This window comes from Chrysochloris asiatica, unplaced genomic scaffold, assembly GCF_000296735.1.
Source record: "Chrysochloris asiatica unplaced genomic scaffold, ChrAsi1.0 scaffold00006, whole genome shotgun sequence".
NCBI lineage: Eukaryota > Metazoa > Chordata > Mammalia > Afrosoricida > Chrysochloridae > Chrysochloris > Chrysochloris asiatica.
The window spans coordinates 16,600,030-16,608,362 of record NW_006408524.1 but is presented as its reverse complement, the minus strand read 5'-3'; the positions used below and the strand labels follow the sequence as shown (position 1 = coordinate 16,608,362).

The window sequence follows — 8,333 nt, the reverse complement described above, 5'->3', positions numbered from 1 at the left end:
CCTATTTCACTGGGCAAGTTCTAAAACCCCTTTTAGGTATTCTAATCAGTTTTAGGCTGAAGACGGGCTTACAAGCTTTCTGTAATCATGTTTCCTGACCTTCCTTTCTATCCAACTCAAGTGCCCATTTTACAACAGTAGGCAAGGGAAACCAATATACATAAGACAGTGAAGCATCTTAGTATTATTTCTCCTCTTCAAACTTTGCCTTGATCCCTGTATCACAGAGCCCTGTTATTTCAAGGTTGAGCATGCATCACTATTTACCTCTGTCCCATTTAGTCCATGCAAACCTGATTAAGTGTATCCCTTATCTACCTTGTTCTTCCATCCCTCCTCCTTCTTGTGTACTGTCCTCCCCAACAACCGAACTAAGATGTGTCTGCCCCTACCCTGTGCTCTACTGTCATGTCCTTCCACCTCCCCCAACCCCCCCCACCACCACCACCAACACACACACACCACGACGAAGTCAGTAACCAACAAAGAACATTTTTTTGTTTTTTTGGTATGGGTATCTTTTCTTAAGCTTTTACAATAATGGTCTTATGCAATATTTGTCCTTTTGTGACTGACTAATTTCACTCAGCATAATGTCTTCAAGGTTCATCCATGTTATGTGGTCGCTTGCAGCTTCCTTGTTATTCTTCAAGATAGCATAATATTCCCTTATGTGTATGTACCACAGTTTGTTTATCCATTCTTCTGTTAATGGGCACTTAGGCTGTCTCCATCTTTTTGATATTGTAAATAGTGTTGCTATGAACCTTGGTGTGCATATATCTACTCATGTTATGGCTCATATTTCTTGTGGGTAAATACCAAGTAGAGGAATTGCCAGATCATATGGAATTTCTATTTCCAACTCTCTGAGGAAGCACCATACTGTTTTCCAGATTGGTTGGACCATTTTGCATTCCCACCAGCAATGTAGGATGGTCCCAGTCTCTCTACATCCTCACCAGCATTTATTATCCTCTGCATCTTTTATCTTTGCTATTATTGCTAGTGTGAGATATCTCATTGTGGTTTTGGTTTGCATCTATCTCATGGCTTGTGATTGTGAACATTTCTTTATATGTTTGTTGGCTACCCGAATGTCTTCTTTGGTGAAGTGTCTGTTCATGTCCTGTGCCCATTTTTTAATTGGGTTACTTGTCTTTTTCTTGTAGAGGTGTTGTAGTTTCCTACAGATATTAGAAAGTAGTCCCTTGTCTGATATGTCATTGCAAAAGACTTTTTCCCATTCTGTGGGCTCTTTTTTTACTCTTTTGGTGAAATCCTTTGATGCACATAAGTTTCTAACTTTTAGAACGCCCCAATCATCTATTTTGTCTTCTTTTGTTTATGTAATTTTCACAATATTTTGTAATCTGTGTGTGCCCAGGATTAGAACGCTTAAATTTGTCCCTATTTTCTCATTGATGACCTTTATAATTCTGGGATTCACATTTATGTCTTTAATCCATGCTGAGTTGGTTTTTGTATATGGCATGATGTAAAGGTCTTGTTTCAATCTTTCGCATATTGATTTCCAGTTCTGCCAGCACCCTCTGTTGAAGAGACTATGCCTTCCCCATTCGGTGTACTTTGCCCCTTTGTCAAAGATCAGTTGGCTGTATGTGGATGGTTAATTTCTGGATTCTCAATTCTGTTTCATTGATCTATGTATCTTTCATTGTACCAGTACCAGGCTGTTTTGACCACTGTCCACTCAAGTTTTTTTAACATCCTGTTTCTGGCATGAGCTTTTGGAGGAGGGTATTATTAGTGATTTATTCATCCCTTCATTTTACGACTTTCTATTGAGCCTCTCTTCTGTGCCAGGTGTGATGTGTGATGATTCAGGGCTGAACAAGAGACAAAGATGCTCCTTCTAGACAACTCAGACTCAGGTGCTGGCCCGCTGATGTAGAGGCAGTCCCGACTCATGGTAGAACTGTGCTCTATAAGCTTTCAAGGACTGACTCTTTCTTCAGGATTAGATTACCCGGCCTGTCTTTTAAGGTGCCTCTGAGTATACGCGAACCTCCAATATTTTGGTTAACTCTCAAGTATGTTAAACACTTGAATCACCCAGTACGGCAGGTGTTTCTAAGCTAAATTGTGTTTGTTAAAAACACTGCAATTTCCAAGTGTGAGAAGAGTTATAGAGAAAATAGGGTGCTATTATAAGGTGGGACTGAAGGCAGCCATATTTGAATTAGACAAACAGGAAAAACCTTTGTGAGGCGATCTCATCTGAGGGAAGTTGGCATCTCTGGTGAGAAGGTGCTTCCTGGGACACGGAGATGGACGAACTTGGGTGCTAGCAAGGGGAAACTGTTTTAAAGACTACATGGAAGTTGGTGTGAGTAACACTTTTAGAATGTGCTGGGCGGAGTGATAAAGAAATGCTTATGGAGTAGTTCACAATCCAACTTTGTGCCTGACCAGGGCTCCTGTGTTAACAGACACACTTACAAGATGTATCTCTTTGAGCAAGTTAGCTGATCCAGCAGAGCTTTTGTGTCCCAAGTGTAAAAAGCCTACATCAAAAAAACAAGAAACTCCAGAAGGAATAGAAGCAAATACTGTTGAATGATGATGCATGGAGGGGATTGCAATCATTACAATGAAACAAAATACAAGAGATTGAGTGTAAAGCTGATGGTCTCCCATGTAATCTATCACTCATTTCACAAAATCTTTAAAAAAAAGTGTTTGTCATGATGATCGCATGAGGCATCTTTTTACTAGGTACTAACCCCAGGCTTAGCACACATCCAATGTTCAGTCACGCTTGTTGTTGTTGTTGTTATGTGCCGTGGAGTCGTTTCTGACCCATAGCGACCCTGTACAGGGTTTCCAAGGCTGTAAATCTTTACGGGAGCAGAAAGCCTCATCTTTCTCCCGCGGAGCAGCTGGTAGTTAGTTTTCTTATTATTCCATTGCACTGAATTAGAAACCTGTTTAGTATGAAATTTGCCTTCAGAATAACTGCTAGTTAGTACATGTTGCGTTTTGTTAGTACTTGAAGAAGCATTTTTGTTGTACCTTGAATGACTGTTTCTAGACACATATGGAAGAATTTCTGTTTTGTGTAGAAATTGATACTTTTCCTAAATCAAAACAAATAAGGAATATCATTTAGTATAATTCATTAGAATTTCCACAATGTACTCAACAAATTATTTAAGTGGATAATACTGAACCAGTAAAGAAGAGCTAAACAATTTTACAAGATGACTATTTGGACCTGAACTGTAAAAGACAAATGGAGTCATAGTTAGGGTGCTTTACCAGGAAGAGATGGAGAAGAGAAGGAGTTTGTGGGTCATGTTTTAGGTACATGAAAGGAAGGTTTGCATGTGAGTTTTTAAGTACGTCTCATTTGCCTTCTTAAAGAATGATCTGAGCATAATTTAACATTTATCCGATGATTTAAGGTTACTATTGGTGGAACAGCTATCATTAGGACCATGATCCGGAGGAGGAGTAGGCTTCTAAGCTCTATTGAGATCTTTTAAAAGGAGTCCTGGTGTAGCACTATAGGATAAGCACTAGACCATAAGGTCAGTTCAAACCACAAGACCAGTGATTCAAACTCACCAGTCGCTCTTCGGAAACCCTATCAGGGTCCCTATGAGTTGGAACCAACTCAACGGCAGTTAACAACAAAACAATAGCTTACATATTTGTGTTACAGCTTCCTTTTGCCCTACTTCTCATTCCTCATCTGTTTTTGGTTTTGATGTTAAAAATAATGTGAGTTACTACTGTATGTAAACTAAGTACTAAAAAGTTATGAATAAAGACCTCAACTACTTCCCTGTAAGAAAAGTGCGAGAACTTTAAGGCAGACATTATTTTCCTCTTCCTAAGACTTCCCAAACATCTCAGAGGCAAGTTTGTGAACCACTTCTAGCAAATCTGCGTTACTTTAGAACAGGCTATGTTTTGGTGCTCAGACTGCAAAGCCGTTTGAACTGCAAGGTCGGTGGTTTAAGATCACCAGCTGCTCCTTGGAAACCCTATACAGGGTCGCTATGGGTGGGAATCGACTCGACGGCACTTGACAACAACAACAACGTTTTGGTTATTGGTGTTGTTGTTGTTGTTTTTTGGAAAGCTAAACTCAATACCTGGTTTCATTTTCTATTTTTCTGTTTCCTTCCTTCCTTCACCTAATCTTCATCTGAATGCAATTTTGTAAGCTGACTGTACTCTTTTCTGTAACAAAGGACAGTGGCTTAGATGAGACCTACTACCATGAAACACACATCTTTTCAGTGTGAAATGAAGAAAATATCATCACCCCCAGGTTGCTCAGGTGGTTGAAGCAAGTTTCCCTAGTAAGCCCAGATGACATGAGTGAGGAGTGCTCTTCTGCAGGTCACATCATCGGCACGATATAGGTGGCTCTCATGAGGACAGGCTGGACCTATGGTTTCATGTTGTCCTTTGGAAAATCAGGAGCTAGGTGCCAGAACTCCTTGGAAGCAAAAAAAAAAAAAAACCTGAGGCCAGATGTCCCCATTGACATCTCTTGTGTACGCTTGTTTAGATCAGGCAAATGCAGATAGTTGGAACTCATCAGACTTTGGATGAGTCAAGCATTGTGACTTAGTGGAACTTCAGGGTCAGGCACAGCATCTTGTGAAATCAGCTGGTGTCCTGACACCCTTGGATTTCTCAATGAAGACTTGCCGGCTGTGTTAGGGACATCTCCAGGGCTTCACCCGAGGCTCAGGGGTATAGTGTGTTTGACGGCCATCCAGGCTTTTTGATTATTTCCCCATCAAACTGGCAAAAATGAAAATCAGTGAGGAATGTGCAAATCTGAAATAGGAGGGGACGCTCTGACATTCTTGGAGACTCCTCCACATTATTCTCTGTTTGCATGGAAATGTAATATTCATCTAATTTTTCTTCTGACCTGGCAAGTTAAAGGAGCACTGTCTGTAGGATGGGGGTGGGGAGCACACTGTCTATACCTCTCACATACAGGCTTCCAGATGGGCCAGAAGCTCTCACAGCCAGCGGGGCTCTGGCTTGTATATACTAACAAAAATAAGAAGAAGAAAAGACTGGGGAGAGGCAGTTTGGTTTCAATAGAAAATGCTGAGAGAGTTATAGTCTTGTATCCACTGGCCTCTCTTTTAGGTAAATGGCCAAGTATTCATGTGTAGGAGCCAGTATAGGGACACCGGTGGTGCAGTGGGTAAGGGCTTAGCTAGCTAACCAAAAGCTTGGCTGTCGGAACCCACACAGTGGCTTTACTCAGGGAAGAGCTGGTGATCTGCTCCCATAAAGCTTACATCCTAGAAGACGCTGCAGGATAGTCTGGTCTGTCCTATGGAATCACTATGAGTCAAAGTTGACTTGACGGCACCCAAGAACAACAGGAACCAATGAAATTAATCCATAATAAATTTTAATAGATATATATAGTTTTCATTTGGTATCCATGGGAGATTATTCCCAGGACTCCTTCCAATACTACTTACATCCCATATTTCCCATGTATTGTAAGCCATCCCTGATGTTGTTAAGTGCCTTTGAGTCAGTTGCGTCCCATAGCCACCCTGTATAGGGTTTCCAAAGAGCAGCTGGTGAGCTTGAGCTGCCAACCTTGCAGTTCAAATTGACTTTACATTATCTTTGTGGTGGTGGTGGTGATGGTGATATGCTGTGGAGTTGGTTCTGACTCACAGAGACCCTGAATAGGGTTTCTAAGGCTGTAAAATAAATCTTTACAGGAGCAGAAAGCCTCATCTTTCTCCCACAGAACAGCTGGTAGTTTTGAACTTCTGACCTTGAGGTTCACAGCCCTATTCGTAACCACTATGCTACCAGAGCTCCCTAAATCATCCCTAGATTATGTATAATCCCTAATACAATGTCAATGCAATGGAAATAGTACTTATACTTTTCTCTTTGAGCATTTGCGGAATTACTTTGCCCATTTAGTTGCTTTTCCCCCCACTCTGAATATTTTTGATATGCTGCTAGTTGAATGCACAGATGTAGAACTTGCAGATATCCACAGATAGGAAGGACCAATTGTATTATCTGGTTTTTAGGGAAATGAATATAGATTTCTTTTCTCTCGTAGTCAAGATTATGGATTGCATTGTGTGCATCAAAATGATGTGTTGAAGTACTAATCCGTGGTACCATGAATATAAGGTCTTTGAAGATTAGGTTGGGTCCTAATCAATGAGTAATGTCTTTATATATATAAAAAAGAGGCACCAAGAGACAGAGGGGAGACGGCCATATGAAGAGGGAGGCAGAGATGGGAGTTGTGCTGCAGCAGCAAGTCCAAGAAAGCCTGCCGGTACTACAGCTGAGACAAAGAAGGATCTTTCCCAAAAGCCTTCAGAGAGAGCATTCCGAACTGTGAGAAAATTTATTCATATTCTTTGAAGTCACCCAGTAGCATCTCTCTGGGTTGTTTAGGAGGATTTTTGATTCCTTCTTAGTAAACATTAGGCAATAGGGTATTGCGCTATGGAAGTCCTAAGAAACTAAAGACTCTCACAGTTGAGCCAATAAATAACATCATGAGAAACAGAAAAGATTGATGTTGTCAAAGACTTCCTTTTTCTTGGATCTACAGTCAACACTCATGGAAGCAACACTCAAGAAATCAAAGGACTTATTGCCTTAGGCAAATCTGCTGCCAAAGACCTCTTTAAAGTGTTGAAGAGCAAAGATGTCAGTTGGAAAACTAAGTGCACCTGACCCAAGTCATGGTATATTCAATGAATGAATACGAAAGACCATAGAAAGTAACCTGGACTATCAGAAGAACAAACAAATCTGTCTTGTAAGAAGTATAGCCAGAATGTTCCCGAGAAAAGGAGGATGGTGAGACTTTGTCTCTCATTCTTTGGATATGTTGTCAGGAGGGACCAGTCCCTGGAGAAGGAAATCCTATTTGAGAAAGTGGAGGGTCAGCAAAAAGGAGGAAGACCATCTACAACATTGAATGACACAGTGGCAGCAACATAAAAATTGTGAGGATGGAGCAATAGTTCGTTCTGTTGTGCAGAGTCTGTATGAGTCAGAACTGACTCAACAACAACTAAAAACAATTTAGGACATTAAAATAATCTGATTGGAGGATTAAAGTGAGGCTTGCTGGGACAGTGGTTAAGTGCTCAAAAGGTGTTCCTGGAGGTGCTGGGTAGGGTAGTAAAAGAGTTACATGTCAGAGATGATTCTCTAGGCTAGTGGGTGAGGGAGACAGCAAACAGGTATGTGTATTTCATGAGGAGAGATGCCTTTTCTGACAGGACATAGGGATGCTATGGGAATCCAGCCCTTGCCACAGAGAAGAACTCCTGTGTTGCTGATTTTCTAAACAGAAACCAAAAGGATTTAGATGGACAAGAAAAAAGAGTAGGTAGTAAAGAAAGACAATGGAGTAGAAAGTTTCCAGAAAGTGGCATCTGTACATCCAGAGCGCTGGAGGCCAGTGAGAGCCTGCCACAGACAGCTAACAGAAGAAAGGTCCACAGTGTCATGTAAGCAAGTCAGGAGATATTACAGAGACCCACCAGGTCCATCACACATGAAAGGGGTTCACAGCACAGTCCTTCCACCATTAACTAGAAGCAGCTTGTACTGAGCAGCAGTTCAGTGAAGTTCAAGACTCTTCATTCTTTTATCCTTCCAACACTGTTCACACACTTATTATATAGACTCTATCTCATTCAAAGATGGTGGATCAGGGAGATGTGCAGTGAGGATCTCCATCACCAACAGCACAGAATACAGGACCAAGCAGGCTCAGGGGATGATGCTAGAACTCTGAACCACATATAAAGGAATATTTAGACGATTGGAAGGCTTACAGCCAGGGGAATTTATAAGCAGAATCAAAAAATCCATTGCTTTCTAATTCAAGATGCTCAGCTACTCCTGGAGCTGCCATCTTGGGAGAGACCAAGTGGGGGAAGGATCAGAACAGCCACGAAGGCCTGACAGAACCACAGAGATAGAGGTGTGGACATTCTTTTTATATATATATATATATCTGTTCATTGGTCTTTTGCTTTCTGTGCACCTCCATTCTGGTGACTAGAGGGGATGCCTGAGTGAATGAACACTCCACCCCTACCCCTGGATGCCCACAGATCTCCATGAAATATAAAGTGACAGTTTCCGCTGAAAACCAAACAGCCACTACTTGTCTATCAGTTTGTCGCACTATGGTGGCTTGTGAGTTGCTGTGATTCTGAGGGCTATGCCACGGTATTTTAAATAACCAGCAGGGTCACCCATGGTGGACAGGTTTCAGATGAGCTTCCAGACAAAGACAGACTAGGAAGAAAGAGTGATGA

The 8,333-nt window shown here is 41.4% G+C and overlaps 1 protein-coding gene across 1 annotated transcript in view; it reads left to right on the top strand.

The window, feature by feature from the left end:
* Positions 1 to 8,333, top strand: part of BMPER (BMP binding endothelial regulator) — a 410,362-nt gene that overhangs the window by 321,317 nt on the left and 80,712 nt on the right. The window lies entirely within an intron of this gene.